At 44.9% G+C, this 22,099-nt stretch overlaps 1 pseudogene; it reads left to right on the top strand.

Moving 5' to 3' along the window:
* The window catches only part of LOC117354953, a 329,542-nt pseudogene that overhangs the window by 194,849 nt on the left and 112,594 nt on the right, over positions 1-22,099 (top strand).

Below are 22,099 nucleotides of genomic sequence, written 5' to 3'. Positions count from 1 at the left end.
AATCTAGCCCAAAGACTGTGATAGCTACTCAGAATCAGATTTATTTATCAAAAGATGGCAATCTAACGAGGGGCGCTCTTGAGCAGCACCAAAGATGGCGGCTTAGAGCTTTTACTCCACTCCGTAACAGACATTTTTTTCTTATAGGGGATGGAGCTTTGCCCACCATCTTATGGTTCTCATGAAGGCACTTGCAATGTTATGGTTTGTTTGTACAGTTAATTGTTTTATTCATGAGCTCGACTTATTCTGTCCTGCAGATATTACATGATACTGGTTGATATTGGCGTATATAACTTCAATTTACTACAGTATCCCAGTTTTAATTATCTCCAATGGCTAATACTCTTTAATATTGTTTCTTTAAATATTCAGGGGCAGATTCTGTAAACGGCATCCCAATTGTAGGCGGCAGTAGGTGTCCTACACCGGTGTTCTTCAACCTCTTTACACCTATGGACTGGCGGAAATAAAATAATTATTTCGTGGACCGGCAAACTGCTAAGGCTGGAAAAAAACCCCAACCCATCGCTGCCCTGTCCCCGCGAGCTCGGTCCTGCAAACCATCTGATCCCATCCGCACAAGCCTCAAATAGTTATGATTTTATATTGAACATATTTTATTAAAGTATAAAAAGAAACAATATTCTGTAAAATTGTCATTTTATAAATACAAATAATACAGAGCAAGGATCAACAAAACCCCCGTCTCCCCTCCCCTTCACATATATCCCCTCTACTATCAAGAAAACTGAATAAGCCAAATTATTACAGAATACTACACAAATATCATGCTAACAGAATACTGCAGTCACACATGACAGGAATAGTGTTAAAGAAGTGCAACTAGGGCAACTGCCCCCTGGTCAGAGAGAGCCCTAAGCCAGCTGGAAGCTAAATAAGCACTGCCTGGGCTTTGCACTCCCCAGTTATGTCTAACATCAGCTCTAGCAGGATACATATTTCAAATCTGATATATTCTAATCACAAGATAGAAATAAAATTATTTTTTTCTACCTTTTGTCGTCTCTGGTTTCATTGTCTTTTCACTTTTTTTTTTTAGCATTGTAAACCGGCCAGATACATGTTGATGGTCGGTATATTAAATATAATAAAACTTACATAAGAACATAAGAAAAGCCCTCACCGGATCAGACCGATGTCCATCCAGTCCGGTGATCCGCACACACGGCGGCCCTTTTAGGTACTCCTGATTGGAGACCCAGATATACCATAGCCCTCAATACGATTTGCAAGAAGGTGTGCATCCAACTTGCGCTTGAATCCCAGAACAGTAATCTCCGTCACAACATCCTCCGGGAGAGCATTCCAAATTCCCAGCACGTGCTGTGTAAAAAAGAACTTCCTGACATTCGTCCTGAACCTGCTGCCACTCAGTTTCAGTCTGTGACCTCTTGTCCGTGTCACATCCGAAAAAGTTAGTAATGCTTCTTCTTGGTCGATTTTATCAAATCCCTTTACTATTTTAAAAGTCTCTATTAAATCCCCTCTCAATCTTCTCTGCTTGAGGGTAAACAATCCCAATTTCCTTGAAACTCTTCCGTCCAGCATCTGCCCTCTGTCTCTTCAATCCAGCATCTGCCTCTTCCATCCACTGTCTGCCCGCTCCACCTTCCATATGGTATCTGCCTTCTTTCTATGCCCCTCTCCCCTTTCCATCCAGCCTGTGCCCCCTCTCTCCTTTTTACATGATTCATTCTGCTCTCTTCATTTTTATCTCTCCTACTCTAGATCAAGCATCTCTGTCCCTCTCTCCTTATTTCTCATCTGACTCCCTTCCCAGCATCAATCGCTCTCTACTTTCTCATTCCTCTGTCTCTCCCCTTTCCCTCATCTGATCTCTCCATTCCATCCTGACTCCTTCCCCTCCTCTAATCTCCCTGCTAGCTGTTTCCTTCCTATTTTCCTCCTCCCCTTATCCAACAGTAATTCTCTTCCCTTCCCTTTCCCTTCTCCCCTGTCCAGCAGTACCCCCTTCCCCTTCCTTGTCCAGGAGTACAGCTTTTCCCTTCCCTCCTTCCCTCTCCAGCAACTGTTTTCTCTCGTTAAGCTAGCAGCAGCTCTGTGTGCATTTAACTTCGGCACACAGCTGTCCCTAAGCAGTACTTTAGCCGCGTTTCATGAGGCAGTCTTGGTAGGCCGGCCCACATCGCATCATTGAAGCGGGCCAGCCTAGCAAAGGCTCCGATGTTGTCTCATGAAACTGCAGCTAAACTACTGCTTAGGGGCAGTTATGTGCTAAAGTTAAAGCACACAGAGCTGCCGCTGCTGGTCTGGGGGTGCGGAGACAAAGACAGGAGGCATACGCGGCAGGAGTCCCGGCATACGCAGTAGAAGGTAGGAGTCCCAGCATACCAACGGCAACAGGAAGTTACAAGTCAGCTGAAGCCAGCACCTTTTGTTGTGGCAGGGACCCGGATGCTTCACGAACCGGCAAGATTTTTTTACGGACAGACACCGGTCCTACACTGTCTAACCAGCCAATAGGAACGCACGTTTAAAAAAAACCCAAACAACCCAAAACAGGCACCTATACTGTTGGCGTTTGTTGCGGTTATGGGAGACGCACCGGGACACTTAAGCTCGCCCAAGGCTATGTGTGGGCATGGTTTCACCTGCGACAGACGTCTTAAATGTATCTCAGCAAAATGCTGGCCTATATTTCAAATAGATGCAACCGCTGAGCTGATCACAGCAATGAAATCCCCCTGCCAAGATCAGCTGAGCGGCTGCAGCATGGAAGCCCCCAATGCAACCTGTGTGGTGGGCTAGTGAACCATAGACAGGAAGACCCAGGCCCATAAGCCACTCTAACCACTACATTCATGGTGGAAAATGTGAGCCCCCAAAACCCTAATCTACTGCTATATAGGTGCCACCTGCAACCATAAGGAATATTGGGAATGTAGACATGTGGGTATAGTGAATTTTAGGGGGGTGTTGGATGATTCGCCAAAACTTATAAGGGAGTTCTGGTGAGATGTTTATGTGGCACCCTTTTTGTGAAGTTCACAGCAGTGCCCTGTGAGGTGCCCCTCTGCTCCGTTGCCATGTCTGGGTGACCAGTACATCACAATGCTGGACCTTCCCATGTCCAAAAGGTCTTGTTCTGGGCGTTTGGGACTTGGACAAATTATTGGTCGAGAATGTGGTATATAGACATAGTGGTGGTCTGGATGATCAAATGCCTGGACGTACAGATAGATGATTTTCGGGGAAAAAAATTTTAGACATACTTTTCTAGAATGTACATTTTCCTGCTGCCGACTTTGGGTGACTAACACCCTACATCCAAATCAGACTGACGTATCTTTTGATTATGCCCTTCCACCTGTATACTTGTGAGGTTTAGGTTGAATTTTCTTTCAACTAAGCTACCCACATCCTAAGTTCTAGAAATTGCTATTGCCTCAAAATAAATACCTGTATATAATGTGTAAAGTGCTTTGATTGTAATTACAGAAAGGTGGTCTATCAAGTTCCATCTACTTTCCTTTTGGATTGAAGGAATAGCGTAGTGGTTACAGCAGTGGCCTGGGGAACTGGGTGCAATCCCCCCTGCCCGAATTTCAGCCTGCCTGTCCAACATTGCTGCTTGGATGTCTCGCCATCATCTCAAACTGAATATGGCTAAAACTGAATTTCTTATCTTTCTGCCTAAACTCACCTCCCCCCTCCCGCCGTTCTCTATTTCTGTGGTTTACGCTATCCTCCTCCTGTTGCTTCCTCCTCTATAACATTATCAAAATTCATCCTCTTCTATCTGAACACACTACCAAAAACCTTGCCCACACTCTCATCACCTCGCGCATAGACTACCGCCACGTACTTTTCTCTCGGGCCTCCTGCGTGCCCGTCTCTCGCTTTTTCAATCCGTTCAAATTGCTGCTGCGTGACTGATATTCCGTGAGAGCCCCTACTCTCACATTACCCCTCTCCTCAAGTGGCTTCATTGGTTCCCTGTCCATTTCCAAATACAGTGTAAACTCCTCTTGCTGACTTACAGGTGCATTCGCTCTGAAGCCCCCCAATATCTCTCCTCACTTATCTCCCCCTATACTCTAAGCTCATTGGGCAAGCCCCTCTTATCTTTACCCTTTTCTTCCACAACTCCAGACTCTGTCCCTTCTTTCTTGCGTTGCCGTATGCCTGGAACAGATCAATACGTCATGCTCCATCCCTGGCAGTGTTCAAATCCAAGTTAAAGGTCCACTTTTTTGAAACTGTTTTCAACTCTTAAGTCCCACTCACTGCTGTCAGATACCTATACCCACCATAATCTCCCCAACCCTGAAATGTCCTGTCTAAATTAGATTGTAAGCTCTTCAGAGCAGGGACTGTGTCCACCTTTCAGCTCTTTAGAATTACTAAATAGTAGTAGTAGCTTGTGACTTTGGACAAGTCACTTAACCCTCCAGTGCCCACACTTTGAAATGCCAAGAAGGCAGTATATATAAGTCAACATTCCCTTCTTCTGTATTATGTGTCCGCTTAAGGTCTCGACTGTGCAGGATCCCAAGTTGGCAGCTGCCGCAGTGTTTGTTGGGGGGAATCTCCTCCCTCAGTTTCCTCTTTGCAGGATTAGAAAGGACTTGGGGAGAAGCCGAGAGAGAGAGGGCGGAGCTTCACGCCGAAGGCTCTGCCCCTTGTAGTGCTGATTGGTCAGAATGGTCCCTGGGGCGGGAAGAGGAGTGGAAGGGTCCGCCCCCTAACACATAAGGGAGAAAGGAATATCTCGCTCAGCTCTGACCAAACTCCGCCCCCTTTGTGATGTCATCGGTATGTGGCTGGAAGGAAGTTGAGTCGTCCATCTTTTCTGCTCTTCTCTCTCCTCCAGTCCCTGATGTAGAGGAAGAGCCCCAAATGTCCAAAGCCGAGAGGGAAATGGCTGCAGGAGCTTCTGCTCAGGTAGAGGATCCCCCACCCCCACTTTTCCTTCTCTCTCTTTCCCTGGCAGTGGGGCTCAGCCTCCTCTTAGCTGCAGGGGGAGGGGCAAGATTGGGGGAGGGGGAAATGGGTCCATACAGGGACTTAGTTTGTTCCTGGGCCAATGGAGGATTAAGTGACTTGCCCAGGGTCACCAGGTCTACAATAATGCCTGATGGTGATACATAAGGTGCTGAATGTGTTTCTGGTTTGTGTTTCAGATGCAGGTGGCGTTTGAGGACATCGCTATCTTTTTCTCCCAGGAGGAGTGGGAATATTTAGATGAAGGGCAGAAGGAGCTTTACAGGGAGGTGATGAAGGAGAATTATGAGACTCTGATCTCCCTAGGTAAGGACTGCTTTATCTGCATCTAAAATATTCAATTAATATGAGACATCTTTATGTACTTCCTTTGCTCCAGAAACTTCCAAGTATGATCAGGATCTCTCTGTGCTAATCTCTATCTTAAACTGACAGTGTGAGGGCCCATAAGTCCTACAAGTTTTTTCCATTTGAAATCAGAGACAGATTATTCTCTGTTTCTTGAGTAAGAGCTAAAATGCAGGGTCACAGTAATCCAAATGGTCAGAACCTGGGTGCAGAAGATTATCTTGTACCTGGAAGTGGTCTTCGAGACCAGAGAAAAGTAAGGTGCTGTGGTCATCTATCTCTGCTCAGCTTATAGCATTGTCTGACACTGTGAACTGCTCCAAAAGCTGCAGAATTGTCTCCAGGATCACCATGTGATAAGAGTACACTTCGCCCTCCGTATTCGCTGTGATAGGGGATTAACAGAACCGCAAATACTGAAAAACCGTGAATAACTTTTTCATATGTTATTCGCTGTTTTCTATTAAAAACCATCATGAATATGGTGAAACTGCTAATAAAATGGTGGGAGACCTGTCCTGTTCCTGAAGGAGAGGCAAAACACGGTGAAGAAAGTGCCGGGAATCAGCAATGTTCTCTGTAAATGCTCGGAATCAGTGATTTCTCTATGCAAGCCGAAGTAATTTGGGGGGAGGAGCCAGCAAGCTAAAAGCCGTGAATAATCGAAACCACGAATGCTGAAACCGCGAATATGGAGGGAGAAGTGTAATAGAAGAAATCCTCACCAACTTATATCGCAAACTGTGTGCTGCAGCACACTAGTGTCCCTCTTGAGATTTCAGGTGTGCCGCGACACACTGGTGAGGAGGAGAGGCACCGGCACTGGCCGATTGCCTGCAGGGCGTGCCTCTCTTGGCTAGAGGCACGCCCTGTAGGCAATCAGCTGGCACCTGCACCTCTCCAGCCCTCTTCCCTGATGGCACCCCCCACTGGTAGGCTTCTCAGGGCCTTCACGCTTGCGTGGACATCGACGTGATGACATCACGCATGTGCATGACATTATCGCGGTGACATTCGCACACTTCCGGATGCCTCAAGCCACGGTTACTAAATTTAGTGTGCAGGGAAGAACATCAGATCGGACCCTTAAAAAGTTGTCTCCCCCGCCCTCCCCAGGATCAGTGTTTGGTTTCTCCTCTTTTCAACCTTTATCTTGCTCCTCTTCTACACATCTTGGAACGGAGCTTCTGGATTCTGATAATTTGGCTCCTGCATAACAGCAGCTCTTTGGAGAATTAACAATATTCTGTAGAGAGAAACGTTGAGACGATTATCTGGTCACCTGTGATAGGACTAAAATATAATATGGGCCTAGAGCGGGGGTCGGCAACCTGCGGCTCCAGAGCCGCATGCGGCTCTTTTCCACCTTTGCTGCGGCTCCGGTAGTGTGTCACGCAGACATGCACCTTACAAGTCCAGCGTACACAGATGAAAGCCCCGCCGCCGCCCCGCCGGACCAATCAGCAAGCAAGGCTTTCATCTGTGTAGTGCTGAGCTCACTGCTCAGCATGGCTATTTCCCGCCGCGACGCTGGACTTGTAAGGTGCCTGAAAAAGAAATCATCCTGGCCGGGGTCGGTGTCATGCCCCGGAGATCTACAGCCTTCCTATCTCCCTCTCCCTTCTACCTGCTTCCGGCCACATCCCCTGCTCCGCGGCTCTCTTCGGCAACTCTGCAGCAGCTTCTGACGTCGGGGCCTACCCTCTGCGAGTCCCGCTTGTTTCAACTTCCTTTTTCCACAAAGGCAGGACTCGTAGAGGGAAGGCCTCGATGTCGGCAGCTTGTCTTGATCACCGCTGCTGACGAGTTGCTGAAGAGAGCCGCGGAGCAGGGGGGTGTTGCCAGGTGCAGGTAGAAGGGAGAGGGCCAGATGCAGGACTCGTGGGTGAGGGAGGAGAAGAGAGAGAGAAAGAGAGAGGGGAGGGAAACAAAAGGAAATCTTTCATACTGGGCTGGGCCGGAGTGGAGGGAGGGTGGAAAGATTCTAGCTACAGGGTGCAGTAACAAAGGAAAAGGGGGGAAAGCTGAAAATGGAGATAGTGACACAAAGAAGAGAAAGGGTAAGCAGGACCTACTGAATAAGGATAGAGATACAGAGGGGACATGAAGAGGAGGTGAAATAGAGACATAGAAGTAATGCTGAAAAAGTGTGTGGGGGGAGATAAAGACATTGAAAGGGCAAATGGTGAACATGGCGTAAAGATAAGGACAGAGACAAATGAAGATTCTGAAAAAGTGGTGATATAGGGATATAGGTGAGATGGACACAAAGAAGGGTGATGCTGGAAAATAGGTGGAATGGTAATTCTGACAGACACAGAAGGGAAATGCTGGATCAAGGAGAGATGGGGCTCAGGCTGGATGGAATGAGGAGAAATGCCTTGTTGGCCCGGAACTTCCTCTCCTATGTCAGAATTGACATCAGGGAGCAGAATGCTGGTCAGCGCGATGCTTCTGCAGGGAAAGCTTGGGACGGCGGTGGCTTGGGGGCTGTTCCCCAATGGCGGTGGCAGCAAACCGAGTGGCTTGGGGGAGGGCACGGAGAAAGAAAGAAAGGGGGCAGACAGGGAGACAGAAAGAAAGGGGAACAGGGAGACAGAAAGAAAAAGTTGGAGGAGAGAATGAGGTCTGGAGGAGAGGAAACATACAGGAGGCTGAAAGAAAGGAAGAAAGATTGGAGCACAGTCAGAAGAAGAAAGTACAACCAGAGACTCATGAAATCACCAAACAGCAAAGGTAGGAAAAATGATTTTATTTTCAATTTAGTGATCCTGTATATAGCATTAAGATAAGAAACAATATATGCAGTGTTAGATTTGTTTTATAATGGTTTTGCTGCTCCAAGTTTTTTTTTCTTTTCGAAAACGGGTCCAAGTGGCTCTTTATGTCTTAAAGGTTGCAGACCCCTGGCCTAGAAAGCAGCAGAATTAACGGCAGCCAAAATGATGGATTCATCCAGTTTTGAATATCAGACACCTAAGAACATAAGACTAGCATTACTGGGTCAGACCAATTTTCCATCAAGCCCAGTAGCCCGTTCTCGGTGGCCAATCCAGGTCACTAGTACCTAGCCAAAACCCAAAGAGTAGCAATATTCCAGAATCCCAAAGAGTAACAAAAGATTACGGAACCCGAAAGAGTAGCAAAATTCCATGTAGAATCTCAAAGAATAGCAAGATTCCGGAATCCCAGATAGTAGCAATATTCCATACAGAATCCCCAAAGAGTAGCAAGATTGTAGAATCCCAGAGAGTAACAAGATTCTAGAACCCCCAAAGAGTATCAAGATTCCATGCAGAATCTCAAAGAATAGCAAGATTCCGGAATACCAGATAGTAGCAATATTCCATACAGAATCCCAGAGAGTAACAAGATTCTAGAACCCCCAAAGAGTAGCAAGATTCCATGCAGAATCTCAAAGAATAGCAAGATTTCGGAACCCCAGATACTAGCAACATTCCATACAGAATCCCCAAAGAGTAGCAAGATTCCAGAATCCCAACGAGTAACAAAAGATTCTGGAACCCAAAGGGTAGCAACATTCCAAGCAGAATCTTAAAGAATAGCAATATTCCAGAATCCCAAAGAGTAACAAAAGATTCCGGAACCCCAAAGAGTAGCAGAATCTCAAAGAATAGCAAGATTCCGGAATCTCAGAGAGTAACAAGATTCTAGAACCCCAAAGAGTAGCAACATTCCATGTTACCGATCCAGGGCAAGGAGTGGCTTCCTCCATGTCTTTCTCAATAACAGACTATGGACTTTTCCTCCAGGAACTTGTCCAAACCTTTCTTAAAAACCATCCAGTTTGCGTATTCACAGCATCCAGTGTTTCCTCCTCTCCCAGAGAAATCCCATGTGTCTGTCTGATTTATTCTGTCTGTTTTCTTGTATACCACCAAGAACTTTGGATAGTGCGGTGTAGAAATGAATAAATAATCGGACCCTTCCCCTGGAATTGGCTGGTGTTGAACCAGGTCTTCCTTCTGTGAGGAATAGTGGATTTGGCCTAAAATCCAAATATGACTCTTAATTAGCACTCCAAGCTCTCTGAGGAAAAGGACCACCTTGAGCACAGCCGAGGTTCAGGAGATTTTACAAAGGCATCTTCTGCTTTCACTGTAGGCAAACAGATAACTTAGCTACAAAGCATATTTCATAGAAAGAGAATAAATTTCCACCACTGTCACTCAGACTGGCATTGGCATGAAGCAAAATAGATTCCTATCTAACCCCAGGATCAAGAATAAATATAAGTGAATCACAGTTTTCCCCATTCTTTTATAGATAGCTCTTATGGAGGTGAGTAGGCAGGAGCTGCTCATGTCTCAGTTAAGCTCTCTACCTGCTTATACATTTTAAACATTTGTAAAGCAAGTTTTTCACTGGCATCTAAAAATCACATACAAAGGGGCCATTTGAAGCTTTAATGGCATGTCACGCTGTTTCTGCTGTACACTGACTTGGGTGAATCTCTTCCTAAAGGCAGTTAATTCGTCCCAATAAATAAATAAATAAATACAATCCATCATAGATTATTTTTCTTTGAATAAAAGGGAAATATAACTGAGTTTTCATGTTTATTCCTGGAAACAGGCTTTGTGAGGATAAGTCCTGATCTGTTATCGTGGATTAAACAAGACGGAGAGTCAAATATCCAGGACCCCCAGGAGTCAGGAGAGAGAGAAGTTAGACATTCATACACGGGTGAGTAACAAATACTCTACAGAATGATTTGGGCTATTTTAATAATAACTACTCTACAGTATAAGGAGGTCTTAGAGTACAGCAGAGTAAAACCAATCGGATCATGTAAGCCCGTATTACAAAAAACTACACTGACTGCCGATGGAAGCAAGGGTCATTTTCAAGTTTGCCTGCCTCTGCGTCAAAACCATAACTGGTTCATCCCCACCTGTCGCCCCATTTTGAATTTTTCTGGCTATACAACTGAATTCTAGAAAAAACTTTTCACGTGTTACTTTTCTTAACAATCATTGGTCCTCAGCTCACACTAGCAGGACACTTATCTAACTCTTACAGTTCTAAATGTTACATGTACAGAAGGGCAGGGTACATCATGGCTCAAACTCTTATCTATTTAGCTTACAATGTGGTAAGGTAGGGACATACATTTTAGGCAGATGAGGTCAGTAGATTGTACACTGTTTTCAGCTATGTAGGCCAGAGCAATATTTTAAACAACAGTTAACCATTTCATGGCCCTACACTATGATTTTTTTTCCTTGCACTTTTTTCTTGAAAACGTTAATAAATATATATAAACGTAAGAGTTCTTCTCCTGGTTTGGTTGACAGCTGCTATTCCTGGATGGGTGGGTGGGTGGATGGGATTGCTGATTGTACTGATTTGTTGGTTTGTTTTATTGTTTGCTCTATGTTTAAATTCAATAAAAATTATTACACATAAAAAAGGACCACTTTATGTGCAGAATTTTGATTTTTTTACACAAAATTTTGAAATATTTTACGCAGAATTCTGCCAGGAGTAATCAGTAGTTCAGAGGTATTTTGGGGCATTATGGCCTATGTCAAGTCTTCATTATACGAGTTGGTTCATGGTCTTGTCTTGATTATTGAAGCTCCTTCTTTGTTGAGCTATCCACATATACTATTAACTTCATCCAAGACATTGAAAATGCAGCTATTAAGATTTTTGTAGGGACTGGGAGACTTTGCCATGCTTCTCCACTCCTGAAGGAAGCCAGTTGGTTACTATATTTTTATCAAGCCAAATTTAAAATGTTGGTTCTGACACACAGAACCTTTTACTGAGGTTTCTTAAGTAACTTATTGATCCCATTGGACTTGCTTTTAAAACGAAAAGTTAATGTATTTTTAGATCTTAGGCAGCTCTAGAATTTTCCGTGAGAGAGGGAACATGCGATCAGAGGTGGCTGTAGTTGTGGGTGGGGGAGTTCCTATTTTGATGTCTTTGTGGGCTGTATTTGCTGCTGCTATATCTTTTTTTTTTTTTTCATAAATCTTTATTCATTTTTTAATCTTACAACAAGTGAATTAAACATAATAAAAACAATTTTCACATATCACTTGTATTTACAATCAAAAAATTCTTGATGATAAAATAAATACCCCCCTTTTTATCAATATTCCTATTCCATATGACAGGGGTGCCCAACACGTCGATCGAGATCGACCAGTAGCTCAGGAAGGCAACGTGAGTCGATCGCGGAGCCCATCCCGGGCTCCGTGATAGACTCGTGTTGCCGTCCTGATCTACGGGCGATCAGTCTTCCTCTCCAGTGTTCTCCCTAGGGCCTTTTAGCTGGGCGGTCTGCCCAGCTGTCATCTGCCGCTGCTGAACATTAAAAAAAACCAAAAAACCGTCTTGGAGATTTCAGCCTGTAGCAAACTTATGCTCCGGGCTCTAACGTGTGCATGCCGGCTTCTCTTCTCTTCCCTCCGAAACCGGAAGTTATGTCCGGGGAGGAGGGGAGAAGGGAAGCCGGCACGCACATGTTGAGAGCCCTGAAGCAAGCATTCGCTATGGGCTATGCGGGAGACAGGTTAGTGAAGCATTTGTTCTTTTTCCTGCCGGGTCCTGTCTACTTTCTGTTTCCGCGAAGGCAGGACCCGGCAGCATTTCCCCCAATAGGTTGATCACGATCTTGGGCTGATCAGCCTTCCTCTTCCCGACGGCAGAATTGACGTCGGGGAGAGGAATGCTGGTTGGCCGAAGCAGGGAGAGCTTGGGGCCTGTTATTGATGGCGTTTGGGTCCTGGTCCCCGATGGCAATGGCAGTGGCAGTGGCTTGGGGGAGGGCAGGGAGAAAGAAAGAAAGAAAAAGGGCAGGCAGGGAGACAGAAGGAAAGAAGAGAAACAGAAAAAAAGAAAGGGAGGCAGAGAGAAAGAAAGGGCAGGGAAGAGGAAGGAAAAGTTGGGGGAAGGAATGAGGTCTGGAGGAGAGGAAGCATACAGGCTAAAAGAAGGGAAGAAAGATTGTATGCACAGTCAGAAGAAGAAAGTGCAACCAGAGACTCATGAAATCACCAGACAAGGTAGGAAAAATTATTTTATTTTAAATTTAGTGATCAAAATGTGTCTGAATTTATATCTGCTGTCTATATTTTACAATATGGTCCCCTTTTACTAAACCGCAATAGAGGTTTTTTAGTGTCGAGAGCAGCGCTGGGCATTCAGCGCAGCTCCTTGCGCTAAAAACTGCTATCGTGGTTTAGTAAAAAGGGAGGGGGGTATATTTGTCTATTTTTGTATGGTTGTTACTGAGGTGACAGTGCATAGAGTCATCTGCTTTGACCTCTTTGAAAAACCCTGGAATAGGAATGATAATTAACATTTTCTATGCGTACAGTGTGCTTTGTGTTTTTTTTTATTTTATTGTTGGTAGATCATTTTGACTTGGTCATTTAAAAAGTAGCTCGCAAGCCCAAAAAGTGTGGGCACCCCTGCCATATGATATACATTTCCCACCCCAACCCCACATATTTACTTCCCATGTGCTAAGATATCTGATCATTAGAGTAATATACCTTTTTTTAATTTAATATTCTTTTTATTGAAACCGATGAGAAGTACAAACATCCATACAAGAACAATAATTTTGCAATAATGGACCATGCCCACCATGGTCCCAAGCAGTCAACACCTGTATTACAACACCTCCTCTCTGTCCCCCACACCCTCCCTTTCGAAGCCTCTGCCCTCCCTGTTCTGAAACAGAAAAAAAGTATAGTAACCCATAGACTAAACTCAAAAACCCTAATTACAAGTTATTCAAGACCTGACTGCGACCTCTCGGAGCCAGAATATTCAGATAGGGAGTCAACACTTGAAGGAAAGCCTTATACCTTCTTTGGGAGCCAGAAGCCGCTCTCGCCTTCCGTCTCAGCATGGCATGGAGCTTGTTTCTCCAACGCCACACGAAAGGAGCAGCTCAGACAACCAATGATTCAAAATACATTTCTTCCCCATGACATAACACTTGCTCAAAAACAATTTTTCCAGAGCTGGTGTATACACAAGAGAGAAATGGCAGAATAACATACTAGGCTCAGAGATAAAAATGGCCGTATTTAAAGTTTTTCCCAAGAAGCAAGCTGCATCTCTCCAAAACCTTGAATAGTTGAACACATCCACAGACTATGCACATAACAGTTCACTGCAGAATGGCATTTTATACAAAGTTTTGTGTCGACACTTCCCATGGTTTTGAGTGACATAAGCCAGCAACATAGTACGATAATGACACTCTTCCATTTCTGTCCTACCCACCACAGCTGGTATATACCGTTATACCTTTCTTCAATTGTTATTTTTCCCTTTGGATTTATTGCTAATTAGAAAATTAATTTCATAACCTAATAAAAAATAAGAGAAATTGCATCAGTTCGCCACCTGGGAGGCGTGAGATGCCGGAGGGTCTCAGAAGCGAAAGATGCTGTTTTTGAATATCTGGGATCCATATCTGCAGTCCTTGCAACCGAAGGGACGCAGTGAGGTTTTAAGATGGGTGTTCTAATCTGGGTGCTCAGTTTGCAGGGCTGAGAGAGCAATGATGAGTGATGGTGGGGCGGGGTGGAGAGTACCATGGGGGGAGGGGAGATGGGGAGGGGGGTTCTGGCAATTCGTTCCGGGTATGATCTTCGGGGCTCATCAGAGTCCAGGGCCTTGGAGTGCCTTTCCACCACCTCCGGTCTCGCTTGCTCTGCGTAGATTAGAAGGGGGGGAGTTTTGTTGCTGTTACTCTTTTTCTGTACATATTTGTTATATTCATGTCTAAGATGCATCTTTGGGGTGCCCTGATATTGCATTTGCTGTTGTTTGCATCAATAAAAATTGTTTGAACCTAAAAAAAAAAGAGAGAGTGAGGTTTGAAGACTTATCGCAGAATTTTCTTAACATGAGAAATCCCATGTAGTTGTGTGAGCCCAGAAAACTTTGTTTCTGGATTGTTAGTAGCGCTCCATAGTTACTAATGCACGATTACCGTCTTTTCTTTCTATCCAGCAGATACTGAGGCAATGCAGGAGACGAAGAGGGAGGAGAATCAAGAAAAATGGCTTCTAGAAATTGAACCCATCCCAAGACAATCGGGAAATGTAAGTGAGAATATTTCCCAGAGGAATGAGAGTCGAAACGCAAGGAATTATCAACAGGAATCTGAGAAGAAGCAGAGAGACCCTGCAAGAGACTCCTTGGATGCAGTCACTGAGTGTGTGAATAGTGACAGGGAACTCACAAAAATCCCTGAGCTCCAGAGACATCTGAGAGAAGAGAGACCCTTACAAAATAAAAACAGCAACCAAATGGCTTTTAAACTCCACCAGGGAGAGAGGAAAGGGAAGAAATCCATTCTACATGACACCTGTGGAAAAAGCCTTGGTAAGATATATCATTTATTATTGCCCAAGAGAATCCACCCCAGGGTGAGACCCTTTTTGTGTTGTCAGTGTAGAAAAGGTTTCAAACGAAAGGTGAACCTGAAATACAGCAGAGAACGCATGCTGAAGTGAAATCTTTTACTTGTAGGAATCAAAGCATTAATTCCTTAGCATCGACAGCAGATGAATCCAGAGACTAGTGGGATAGCACACATTACATTACATTACATTACATTACATTAGTGATTTCTATTCCGCTTGTGCCTTGCGGTTCTAAGCGGATTACATTAGAATATGGCTGGTCATTTCCAGGCGATGACAATACAATTATTTGTATAACTTTACAAACTTTGCATACCTAACTTTACATAACTTTTCGTACATAACTTTACATAACTTTACGTGGTGTTACTTTGTGTTACTTTACATTATCCTTACCGTGCTTGCATAACTTGCATTAAGTTTACATAATTTATCTTACATTAAGTTTACATAATTTATCTTACATAATTTATCTTACATAACTTTACAAGACTTTACGTAGAGTTATTTTATGTTATTTTACCTTATTATTCCAATACATTGCATAACTTACATTACATGATATTACAAGGCATAACCTTATGTTATATTACAACGCATAACCTTATGTTACATTACATAACATTACAAAGCATAATCTTATGTTACCAAAAAGATCGTCTGTTCCTAGGTTTTTATATCTGATTTTTCGGTATTTGGGGAAACTGTTTCTTGATATGAATTGGCTTTTCGCCCGTTGCTACTAGATTAGCTGTTGCCTATGGGGACGAGATTGCAGTTGGTTGTGAGTTGCAGGAGGTTATGAAGGGAGAGAAGATGATGGTAGATTATAATATTGGAATATGTTTTTTGAATAGTATGGTTTTTATATCTTTTCGAAACGCTTTGTAGTCCGTAGTTGTGGTCAGCAGCTTGGATATGATGGGGTCAATTTTCGCGGCCTGTGTAGCAAGTAGGTTGTCATATAGCTTTTTGCGTTTTGTGCCTTTGAGTGAGGGGTAGGTGAATGGGGTCTGGGTTCTCCTTACTCTAGTTGAGAGGTTTCGGGTTAGGCGGCTGTTTAGGTAGAGAGGTGCTGTTCCGTTTAGTGCTTTGAATAATAGACAGTATAGTTTGAATTGAGTTCTTGCTTGTATCGGTAGCCAGTGTGAGTCGAGATAGGCATTAGTGATGTGATCGTATTTTCCTAGCGAGTAGATAAGTCTGAGTGCTGTGTTCTGTACTGTCTGTAATTGTTTGGTCATGTAAGCGGGGCAGGGTAGGTAAAGGCTGTTGCAGTAGTCTACAAGTCCTAGTACAAGTGATTGGACTAAGATCCTGTATTGTATTTTGTCAAAGAATTTTCTTATTTTTCGCAGGTTGCGCATGGTGTAGAAGGCTTTTTGGATGGTTTTGTTAGTATGAGTCTGCATTGTGCATCTCCTGTCTATCGTTACTCCCAGGATTTTGAGTGCTCGCTGTATTGGGTATGTGATTGCATTTGTCATCAGATCAGTTAAGGTAGGTTCTTTGTCTTTTTCTAGCAGCAGGAATTTGGTTTTATCCGTGTTCAGTTTCAGTTTGTGGTTGGTCATCCATGTTTCTACCGTTTCCAGAGTTTTTTTCAGTTTTTACCAGCAGGTGGAGATAGAAACTTAGAAAAGTGACGGCAGAAAAGAGCCAAAGCCCATCAAGTCTGCCCACTCTGTTGACCCTCCCCCCTAGTTGCCCTTTGAATTTTTTTTTTTTTTTAATTTTAAATTTATTCATTTTCCATTCTTACAGCAATTAATTCACATATAATATAATTAATTATTACATAACATTTGAAATTACAATCAATACATCATATCATAAATAATAAATCCCTCCCCTTTTTTCAATTCTTATTTCCAAAAATTATACAAATCCCTCCCCAATCCTATATATCTACTACCAATGTGCTAAGAAATCTGATCAGTAGAATAATTAGTCAATGGTTGCCATATTTTCTTAAAATTATGAAGATTCCCTTGTTGTAACGCTATTACTTTTTCCATTTTGTATATATGACAGACAGAGTTCCACCAGAATGTATAATTTAATTTGGTATAGTCCTTCCAATTTTGAGTTATTTGTTGCATGGCGACTCCTGTCAATATTAATAGCAGCTTATTATTATTTGCTGAGATCGGACTCTGAGTTCTCATTGCAGTGCCAAATAGTATGGTGTCATATGAGAGTCCTACATGATTTTCTAATAACTTATTAATTTGGGGCCAAATTAAATTCCAAAAGGCATTTACACAGGGACAGAAAAAAATTAAATGATCTAACGTCCCTACTTCTATTCTACAATGCCAGCATCTATTGGATCTAGTACTATCTATCTTTTGCAGGCGCGTAGGGGTCCATAACACTCTATGTAACAAGAACATCCATGTTTGATTCATAGATGCTGACCTTGTAGACCTTAATCTCCAGGACCAAAATCGTGGCCATTGAGAAGCAGAAATTGTCTGTCCAATTGTCTGTCCATGTTCCTAGTTACCCTTTGAGAGATCACACTCTGATGACCCATCCCCTTAACTCTACCCTCTTAGAGATCCGACATAAGCATCCCATCTATGCTTAAAATCTGGCACGCTGCTGGCCTCGATCACCTGCACTGGAAGCCCATTCCAATTGCCAACCACTCTTTCGGTGAAGAAGTACTTCCTGGTCTCGCCATGAAACTTCCCGCCCTTGATTTTTAGCGGATGCCCTCTTGTGGCAGAGGGTCCTCTAAGAAAGAAAATATCATCTTCTACCTTGATACGACCAGTGATATATTTAAGCGTCTCAATCATGTCTCCCCTCTCCCTACTTTCTTCGAGAGAGTATAGCCGCAATTTGTTCAGCCTTTCTTCATACGAGAGATCCTTGAGCCCCGAGACCATCCTGGTGGCCATTCTCTGAACCGACTCAACTCTCATCACATCCTTACGGTAATGTGGCCTCCAGAATTAGAAACATAGAAGAAACATAGAAAGATGACGGCAGAAAAGGGCTACAGCCCATCAAGTCTGCCCACTCTACTGACCCACCCCATTAAGTCTGGGTGCTAATGACTTAGTTCTTTAGCTCGACCCTCATAGTGATCCTACGTGGATGTCCCATTTATTCTTAAAGTCGAGCACGCTGGTGGCCTTGATCACCTGCATCGGAAGTTTGTTCCAGTGATCCACCACCCTTTCTGTGAAGAAGTACTTCCTGGTGTCACCATTAAAGTTCCCTCCTCTGAGTTTGAGTTCGTGCCCTCTTGTGACCGATGGTCCTTTGAGAAGGAAGATGTCGTTTTCCACCTCGACACGTCCTGTGACATATTTAAATGTCTCAATCATGTCCCCCCTTTCCCTGCGCTCCTCTAGAGTATAGAGCTGCAATTTGCCCAGTCTTTCTTCGTATGAGAGACCCTTGAGTCCGGAGACCATTCTAGTGGCCATCCACAGAACTGACTTGCAAGTGTATATCTTGGATGGAGTCCCTCTTGCCAGTCAATATGCTCTATCTCCAGGTCCCTTCTCCACCCTCACCGCTTGTGAAGAAAGTTTCCTGGTCCGGAGGGCTTCTTTCCCATAAGGAAACCCCCCCCAGCCATTTGGCTTGGACCAGGTTTGCCAGCAGAACGTTGTGGCTTTGTTGCTGGAGTGGGCCTTTCAGGACAGGAGCACATGAGTACCACTGTGTATTGTTTGTCGGGGGGAGGCATGGCAGCGGAGGCAGTGAAATGCTGCTCGTGGTGCGGGAAGCGCTGCTCTATTTTGGGACTTTGTTCGTCCGGCTATGCGGGAGACGCGGCTGCGGCGGCTCTTTCGGCACAGGAGGGTGCGCCTCCTCCCCACGCCAAAGACACGCTTGGGGAGAAGAAGGCAGGACCGGCTTTGGCCGCAGCTTTTGAGGTGCAGCCATACACCTCAGCCACGGCTTCAGGAGAAGTGCTGACTCAGGGAGCGGCAGCTCCGGAAGGGCTTGCGGCCTTAGGTAACCTCTCGCCGGAGTTTGTGCTTCTGCTGCATAAAGTTTTTTTTCGCAGCAGAGGGCAAACCCGGATGGGGGGGGGGAGGTTTCTCCGAGGGAAGCCTAGTCCAGGGGACAATGATACAGCCACAGTATGTTCATAAAGGGGCCAAGAGGCGTAGGGTGCCCAAGGCTGATGACTTTGCTTACCCGGAGGTCTCTCTTCCTATGTTCAGTTCCAGGGAGGAGGCCTGGATGCAGGATATGGATATAGAAGAGGTCGGAGGGGATGACCCATCGGCGTTGCACCTGTTCCATGGGGAGGAACTGACAGCCTTTATTTCTAAAGCTATGGACTGCATATTTCCCTGTCGGATACAGCGGGAGGGGGGGGGGGAGAGGCAGTGCCCAATCCCCTTATGGCTGGCACTAAGCGGCCGCCTAAGACCTTTCCTGTACATGGAGTTGATTTCTGAGCAATGGACTATGCCAGAGTCAGGCTTCAAGATGACAAGGGCTATGCGTTTGTTGTATCTGGTGGCTCTTGAGGAGCAGGATAGATTTAGGTTTCCAAAGGTGGACGCTTTAGTGTCAGTGGTAACTAGGAAAACTACTCTACCGGTCGAGGGAGGTATAACTCTGAAAGACCCTCAGGATACGAGGAATGAGTCTTCTTTAAGGTCTTCATTTGATATGGCAGTCCTGACTCTACAGGCAGCTGTGTGCAGTTCTTATGTGGCACGGACCTGTATTCAGTGGATCCAGCTGTTTACTGATGGGGTGGTAGAGTCCGGTGGGGTTCTGCCCCCAGACTTTCCTGATGTGGAGTCAAGGTTGGTGTATCTGGCCGATGCCTTATATGATATGATTAGGGCTTCAGCTAAGCAGATGGCTCTACCAGTGGTATCTAGGCTGATTCATTGGGCAGCGGATGCCACCTCCAAGTTACGCCTGGTACGACTTCCTTTTACGGGCAGGTTACTGTTCAGAGAGAACCTGGAGAAATTGGTGAAGGATTTTGGTGACTCTATGTCTTAGAGGTTGCCGGAGGATAGGTCTAGAGGAGCACCTCGATCTCCTTCTTCTAGGCTATGTTTTCGGGATACCAGGAGGTATAGCCCAGGGAAATCATCATATTGGGCCTCCTATACGACGGCATATAGTGCCAGGTCCAAGGTTGCGCAGATGCGACCTTCTAGCCCTGCCAAACCCTCAGCTTTAAGGGCAGAACTTCCCTAGTCCTCACGACCTACACAATGGCGGGTTTTTGGCTTCTTCTGCCAAGTGAATGGGGGGACGGCTGACCTCATTACTGGCGGAATGGGCCAAGATTACGTAGGGCCAGGAGGTCCTCTTTGTAGGGCACGAAGGTTACGATTGAGAATGTTTCTTTCCAGGTGCAGATTCTTTCTGGACATCCCTGTGGGCAGGGGCCGGATAGGAGGTTGTGAGAGGTTCGCTCCGGGGCCAGCGAGTCTTGTTGCCGGGGTATCTGGTTCCTTACTGACAGAAGGGCCGCGGGATTTTGAAGGCCCACTACTTGGTCAATTGGTTCCTCAGGAGACGGGGACTCAAGGGGGTACGTCCTTTGGTTCCCTTGCAGTGAGTTCCCTGGCTCCTCAGCAGGAACGAGGAGCAGGTTCGGGATGTAAGGTAGGCCCTCAGTCCTCCAAGGGCCCTATGGTGGTTGTTGAGGAGGTTACCTCTCTGGCCGATGAGGTGGCACATATTGCTTCAACTGGCTCGCTGCTTGAGCGCAGTGGGGTGTATATTTCAGGGTTGACTGCGGCCCTCAGGTTAGACTCCTTGGAGGAGGTGGTCACAGGTCACTCCGCTTCGGTTGCGGGGGACACTTGTCAGCTTCATACAGCAGTTGGTTCAGGGGGACACTCCCTTCCTCTTTGGTCTTACAGCCTGGCTATTGAAAAGTCGAGGCTGCAGCGTAGGGGATATTCTGAGCAAGTTATCTCTACTCTGCTGCAGGCAAAGAAGAGGTCTACCTCTACAACTTATGCTAGGATCTGGCGGGTGTTTGAAGCTTGGTGCATTCAATTAGAGATTTTTCCCTTTCAGGCTTCCCTGTCTCAGATTCTTTCCTTCCTGGAAGAGGGGGTTGCTAAAGGGTTGGCTATAACTGAATTCCTTATCTTTCTGCTTAAACTCACTTCCCCCCTCCCGCCATTCTCTATTTGTGTGGATAATTATTGGTGGCTGAGTGAGAAGAAAATTCCAGTAGTAAAGCTTCTGAATAAGGTACAGAGTTAACAGATAGCTCCTTTGCCTGAGACTTGGGTGAAATTACAATTGCCAGTCCCCAAACCTGAGAGGCAGCATTGTAATAATAGGCTCAGCACCTCCTCTCTCGGACGCAGTAAAGTCTCCGTGAGGCATAAGACATCTAAATGTTGGAGCTCTTAGTAGATCTTTAATAAGGTCCACTTAGAAGTCATGGTCTGAGATTGGGTGTTGTAGAGGAGTACAACGAAAACAACAGCAACGCAGGGAATGTAAAGACAACAGGCAAAGTCCCAATCCCTCCTGAGAGTTCACCCCAAGGAGCAAAACCCGATTCAGTTTTAGAAATGACATTTTTAGGTCACATGACTTGCACTCAGGGAAAGTTCATTCAGCAGCATTCAGGACTTGAAAAGAGGAGCAGAGCAGCAATCACTAGTAAATGGTCCATCATACAAGCAGCAGTAGCAGCGCTGACCATCCCAGCACGATCCAGGCAGTGGTGGAGTCAGGTCAGACCCTGAAATTATGCGAATGTACAGTGGGGGACATTCAATGCCAGTACAAACATAGCTAACTAGACAAGTAAGACCGCTTAAATACCAGTCCTATGTCCAGTTAGCTATGTGGGAACTGTACTGAATACCAGCTGTAACCACACAGCTTCCAGCCATCACCCATGAACCAGATTTTTAATGCCAGTGGCCAGATATGTGATCAGTTTTATAGAAAATGCTCAGTGCCCCAGCTGAATACTGACACATAACAATTCACCAATTGATACAATAAGGAATAAAACTAATTACTTATAAAATATTTACATAACAATGCACAAAATAATTCAAATGGGAGAGAAACATTCTATATCTTTATATTATGACTAGTCTTTAAGCCCGTTACATTAACGGGTGCTAGAATACTGTTCACCCTCTATGTTGCCCCTTCCATTCACTGCCCTCTCTTCTCTTTCCATCTCTCTCTCTCTCTCCCATATGGCCTCTCTCCATCTCCTCCTTCCTTTTGCCTTGGTCTGGCATATCTTCCTCCTTCCCTCCAAGCCATTCTCTCCCCCTCTGCTCCCTTTCCTCATTTAACTACTTCATTGGTCAGCAGCAGCATTCACAATTCATTGCTGTTGCTGGCTT

Source organism: Geotrypetes seraphini, chromosome 2, assembly GCF_902459505.1.
Source record: "Geotrypetes seraphini chromosome 2, aGeoSer1.1, whole genome shotgun sequence".
NCBI lineage: Eukaryota > Metazoa > Chordata > Amphibia > Gymnophiona > Dermophiidae > Geotrypetes > Geotrypetes seraphini.
The sequence above is the reverse complement of the archived record's forward strand: the minus strand, read 5'-3'. Positions and strand labels throughout refer to the sequence as shown.